Source organism: Amblyomma americanum, chromosome 4 (genome assembly GCF_052857255.1).
Source record: "Amblyomma americanum isolate KBUSLIRL-KWMA chromosome 4, ASM5285725v1, whole genome shotgun sequence".
NCBI classification, from domain to species: Eukaryota; Metazoa; Arthropoda; class Arachnida; order Ixodida; family Ixodidae; genus Amblyomma; species Amblyomma americanum.
The window spans coordinates 41,534,929-41,541,051 of NC_135500.1; positions in this window are offsets into that span (position 1 = coordinate 41,534,929).

The window sequence follows — 6,123 nt, forward strand, 5'->3', positions numbered from 1 at the left end:
AATCCAGCTTCTTCGGTCACGTGAAGAAAAAGAAAATGTTTTATTTTCTTCGCTATTTTTTTTAGCAGAGCCCGCAGCTGTCCGCGCCTACGCGGCGAAAGAAAAAAGAGAGAAGGAAACGCGGAACCAGCCGGCTTGGAGGGTTGTTTTCAAGGCCACGTCGGCTCGTCAGGGCTCCCTCCCCGAAGGCTTTGCACAGGGTCAGAAAGGAACGGCGCCAAATTTGCCTCTTTTTTTGTGTGTGTGTGATTTAGGAAATTCCGCCAGCAGCTGAACACGGGCCCGTGGCTGCCTTCGCGTCAGATGTCATTACATTTTTTTTTGCCGCGACGGCGAGCTTTGTTAAATTGTCCCTAATTCGAGTCGTTCTGATTAACGGGAGTCGTATTAACGATGCACAACTTGTTTTGTTCAGATGTTTCGGCTGACTTGTATTTTTCAGGTAAACGCAGCTTCACTGAAACCACGTGGCTGGCTAAACCACGCTTACGTGTTCCGAAGAGACTCATGCTGCTTTGGTCTTGTTTTTTTTTCTTTGGGGGTGGGGTGTTAAGGATCAGTGTGCGTGTTAAAAAAAAAAGCTTGCTTGCATGCCCCGTTCAAACCCAAATACTCGTACCGAGGTTGCCCTGAAACAAAAGGTTGCACTTACGCTGCGCAACACCCACAGGGCAAGAATAGTAGTAGTAGTAGTGGTTTATGTAAAATAACATAAAAGGAAGGTAAAATATTTTTGCTAGCCCCGGCATCTGCCATCACGTGCGGCGCCACCTGAGCTGGGGCAGCGGAAAGAAAGGATAGCAGGCAGGTGGGAGAAATGAAATAAAAGAGGTGAGGGGACAGAAGAAAGATATGGGGGGAGGTAAATAGTACACTACATAAAATAAATATACACTTCGCGTTTTTGCGACACGGCGGTGGCATAGTCCCGACAGAATTTTCAGCCTGAGGCGCACGCGGCCTCAAACAGGGCTGTAAAATGGGTCCGTGCACTAAACGCCAAAAAGAGTGAAATGTAGCCAAATGTGAAAATGGCATGTATCAGGAAAATAACCCAAAAGATTTTTTTTTTTTGAATAGCACAACAAAATAATCATGAACAGGAGGGCTGTCCATAACTGGTTCCTAGCGCTTCTAGCGCTCACTTTGTATATCCGTTTTCTTCTCAGAATCGCAGTCTCCATCATTCTCTTCATTTCGGTGCCTAAAGCGGACCATTTCGGTCCCAGCGCTTCGCCGCTGCGATGGGCTTTCCTCCACTATTTATTAATCACTGTTCTTCCGGCCCCTTCCTTTCTTTCCTTCAAACTTTTCCCCTGTGCAACAGTGCGCTGCTTATGTCGTTTTTGAAGAATTGAGCGACGCTGGTGGCTTGGTACTACTTCTAGGAAAGCGCCGGCTCGATGTCGTATGAGGAATTACAGTGAACGAAAATTTCAGCGACAATTTTATTCTTTTTCAAAAATTATAAAGCGCACTTAGGACAACAGACAAGAGAGATCAAACCACACAAGCGCTTGTGTGGTTTGGTCTCTCTTGTCTGTTGTCCTAAGTGCGCTTTATAATTTTTGAAAATGAAAAACCAACTAGCTCAGATGTCAATTCCAATTTTATTCTTATTGCAAAACGCATGCATACCCCCTCCCTCCCTCGAAACACATATGTACAGAACATACATAAATAAAAGGAACATGGACCAGAAAACGAGAAACACTGGTAAATCGCAATTAGAACAACTGCAGTTCAATTGCGGTGCCATAGGGGGCACGAGGTTCTAAAGCAAATAACGCAACGCTTATATGCACTGATCACGTGGGGAAGGGAACTGCGTGGAAGCTTGCTAGATTCTCAGTGCTTTCTAACTAGCTCGAGTCTAACTTCAGTTAGTTTTTCAGTTTATTCCGCATATTAGCCGGCCGTAAGCTTGAATAATCTGACATGGCTTAGGCTATCTGCCACCGTTCTGCGTTTCGTGACAAAAGTAGCAAATACATTTATTTGGTGTAGTCGCCATCGTTTCAGTAAATGAAGTTCGGTTCGATGTCTGAATTCTATGATATATACGTGATTCGATGAAACGATGTCCAAGGTATACTTCCGGAATATGCTGACGCCGCAATGCGACAGTCGGAACTGGCTTTTAACGTTCCACCACGGGAAAACTACAAATCTGCGCTATTAAGAGCTCGAGCTTTACACCATTAACCTACGATGTTCACAGTGTACTCCGGCCAATAAAGATAGCAGCGTCAGGGAAAGGGCTAAATATTGTCATTTTCGGACATAACTATTTAGCTGCGAAATAAAAATAGATATATAAAAGTGCTCAGGATTTTTAAGTGCATTAAAATAAATGATTTAAAATTGTACTACTTCACGCTTTGGCTCATCGTTCCTAAAAAAAGGTTCCCGATTTTTTTTGTGTCTGTGAAACTAGTTATCGCCCAGTTTATTGCAGAGGGCGCCTGGAAGCTGGTTGCGCCTGCCGAAGTTGGGAGAGTGCGTCGTCGCCTTGCAGGGCGTCACGGGTAGCGGCTACCGCAAGCTTCATGGGGATGTTTGTGAAAAGGGACACCACGTCGAAGGAGACAAGGCATTCGTCGGCCTCAAGGGTGGCTTGGGACACCAGTTCGATGAAGTGACTAGAATGACGGACTCAGCGCACGAACCCCGCTGAGTGTAAATGATGTGTGCCGCCTCCTGGAGCTGTGCCTATCAAACACATACTTCTCGACAAACGGGGAATTTTACCGACAAGTGAAAGGAACACCAATGGGAGTATCATCTCTGTCGTCATGGCCAATTTATTCATGGAACACATCGAACAACGAGCCCTCAACTCATTCCAGCCGAAACCAAAGATTTTCCTCAGGTATGTCGACGACTGCTTCGCCGTCATCAAAAGATCTGAGACTCAAAATTTCCTTCGTCATTTAAACTCCGTAGAACCTGACATTCAGTTCACGCTAGAGGTGGAGCAAAAAAACTCCCTGCCGTTTTTGGACGTCCTCGTGTCCCTAAACGACAATACCCTTCAATTCTCCGTATACCGCAAACCAACCCACTCAGGCCGGTATGTCCACTTCTCTTCGAACCACCCTACCATCCATACAGAATCAGTGGTGAAGACGCTTTTCAGAAGAGTTGAGACACACTGCAGCACAGAAGTGGACAGAAAAAAAGAACAACGCACGATATTCAAAGAAATAAGTTATCATGAACGGCTACCCAAAAGACTTTATTCAAAAAATCGTTCGACGTAAAAAACACAACATTCGTCAAGAAATCAACGCACAAAGACCAACGCCACCAACAAAATACGTCACTTTACCTTATGTCGGAGGTGTCAGCGAAACCATCGCCCGAATCCTGAAAAAAATCGGGTCTCCAGGTTGCGCACAAGCCCACAAACACTGTTGCGCTTTGCCTACCTGTTCCCAAAGACCGGCCGCCGAGAGAAAGAGCCCAAGGCATTGTCTACCAAATTCCATGCGCCGACTGCGACGCAAGCTACATCGGCGAAACCAAAAATTTCAAAGAAAGAATTCGGCAACATAAAAACGACGTCCGCAAATTCGCAAGAGAGCGAAATCCAGTAGGCGAACATTCCGAGGACTCCGACCATAGAATCAACTTTGAAGAAACCCGCATCCTCGGAACCGAAACAAATTACCACAAGAGGCTCCTTCTGGAATCCTGGCGTATCCAAACCACAACGAACAATATCAACCGCACAAAAGGAAACCTGCCCCCAGTATATGCCCAGGAACTTCGCTCTTCAACTCAACGAAAAAAAAAAAAGTCCTCATTCAGCCCCTCCGTGCAGTGCGCCAGCGTGACTAACAGCCTAAACCCCCCTCCCCCGCGTCTTTCGCGACACAGCTGTCGTTCTTTTCACCCCCCTCCCCTGCATACTTATGAGACGCTAGCTACTGCCCTCAGTCACCCCTGATGAAGGAGCCGAGTGGGCTTCGAAACGTTGGGTTAAAGTTCAAATTTTTTGGTTGGAGATTGCAGTATTATAAGTCTTCAAACCCAACCAGACAGGCAAATCTGTCAAGATGTTTAGTTTTCAATCAAAGATATAGACAAGGCCTAGGCATCTGCTCCTCGCCATGGCATGCGGTGCCTCATTTCTGGCTCGAGCGTGAGCAGTACTTACAAACGATTACTTTCGCGGATGGTTATCGTTTCTCAGATGTTATAATTAATATCAACACCTCGTTTCATAACACGGGAAAGAAAGCAGGCCACTGATCTTATGGATAGTCCTCTCTGCTGCCAATTAAACAAAATGCAGAAAAATCTCATTTATCCGCGCGACGCGGAGCAAGAACGCGGTGGCTGGTTCGTGCAGAAGTCTGTGATTTTCGGCCGGGATAAAACAATCTGACATATTTCATTTTAGTCCACTGCACAACATCAATTGGCTGAACGACATCAAAGACGGTCAAGTAAATGATCTGTTCCTGTGAGTCGAATCACGCTGATTATTGCAAAGTGAAAACATTGTTGGTGGTGAACGGCTGCAGCGGGTCACGGACAAAGGAGAAACAACAAAGAATGCGCGCAGCGAGGACTTACAACTGTGAGTTACTACAATCTGGTTCGCAGAGGTGAAAAATTTCTGACGATAAGTTTTCTTCATTACCGCTTTTTTTTTATTCTGTTGCAATTCTTCTCAATGTTTTCTTGTTCTTTGCACAACCTGCCTGGCACCAATCAGCCGCCGCAATAACACCCGAATACTTCAGAGCCAGTTTCGATTTCCTCGCCGCGCGTATCCCATTTCTCGTAATGCCGCAGAACTGCAGAACTGCATTGAATTCTTCATGTGGCACTTACAAGGTGGGCACGTGTCGCTGGTAAGCCCTTCGCTAACAAGGACGCCTTGAGCGAGATCAAACGTTGTCCCCGGCATGCGACGGCTTTCTTCACCGGAATAGCAAATAACAAATAAATCGTGCACGGTCTCACTGAATCCTTCGCACGCAATTACTTCCCCTGCAAGGAATCGATGATCAAAGAGCGCTCTATACTTACAATAAATGTAATGTATCCCGAGGTCTGTCAGAACGGAAGAAATTTTTCAAGGCCATACTTAACTCAGGTCGCCCTTATTGACGAGCCTGAGAACTCTCGCTATTTTCCGTGCTAAATGTATTCCGTAATTAACTGGCCTGGCCGTTAAGTATGGCACCCAGCCATTTTCTGCAAATGACACAAAAGCCTGCCTTAATTATACTTCCGTCTTGCGTCATAGTGGCACTGGTTTTCTCTTGAACACGAACTAGCTCTGTTAAGCTCAAGCTCAAACAGCGTGTTTTGCGTATTTCCTTCAGTATGCACAAGACATCATTGCAGATCAGATTGAAGAATACTTGCTCCTCACAGGGCTGTTTATTTAAGATCAAGGGCCAGGTCAATTATTCTACCGCAATGAAGCTGAAACCAACGGAGCATTGCATTCTGGCCAGATGACACGCAAACGGTATGACCCAAATTTCTCCTTGATGCAGTATTCTGAAAACTGTAAAGTTCATGGTACCACATTTTTAACAGGTGCGCCGGCACGCACTAAGATGGGCAATTGAGGGGAATAGTAGGAAGACATTACGTAAAACGAACGTCGAGCTACTTATTTCGTTTTCTCAGCTTTGCCCGTTCTCCGAAGCCTTAAAACCCTCGAATAAGGACACGGACGGGAAATTAGTGCACACGGACGTAATCTTCTTTTTCAAGATAGCGTTGGGTCCCCTTGTTTTTCTAACCATTTTGAGCTTCAGGCAGGAGAGATGAGCAAAACGAATCACTTTTGGCATGGAGCTGAAACTTGGCTGTGCAACTCCCACATTTTGATTACTATACATGGCTTGCACTGACGTCGTAGCTGGGAACCCTGGGATACTTTTCCGCCATGTTGGTGCAGTCGCAGCGGCCGTGGTGCACTTGATGCAATTCGCGCGTACGGTGTACTTCGACGGCGTTGCAATGGTTATCTGCGCTGTTGTTGGATGCTCCAACCGCACTTGTTGGGCGAAATCAACAAACACAAACTTTTTTCGTCTTCCAAAGGTCATCGAGCATCAAGGTGACCGTACGAAACCTTTATGCGCGAAGCGA